Source organism: Aptenodytes forsteri, unplaced genomic scaffold, assembly GCF_000699145.1.
Source record: "Aptenodytes forsteri isolate BGI_AS27 unplaced genomic scaffold, ASM69914v1 Scaffold55, whole genome shotgun sequence".
NCBI lineage: Eukaryota > Metazoa > Chordata > Aves > Sphenisciformes > Spheniscidae > Aptenodytes > Aptenodytes forsteri.
This window is the reverse complement of record NW_008796063.1, coordinates 8,418,107-8,418,418: the sequence shown is the minus strand read 5'-3', so window position 1 is coordinate 8,418,418 and position 312 is coordinate 8,418,107.

Here is a 312-nt window from a genome sequence, read left to right as displayed (position 1 = left end):
CCCTGTCCCCCCCCCCCGCATGGAGGGGAGCGCGGGGAGGAAATTGCTGCTGACGGAGCTGCGAGCGCTGCCGGACTGGGGATGACTAAGTTTGGCAGTGCTACCTGCCGGCTGTTTTTCCTTTTATGGAGGATTTGAGTGAGCCACTGGAGCAATTCTCTGAGAGAACCCAAAGGGATCCACCCTGACCTTGGGGACAGGCACTGCCGGGTTGGGGACAGGGTGGCTGGGGAGCAGGGTGGGTGGCGAGACACTGGGGCAGAGTGTGGCTGGGGGGGGGGGGGGGGGGGGCCCCCTCCCCCTACCCGGGGG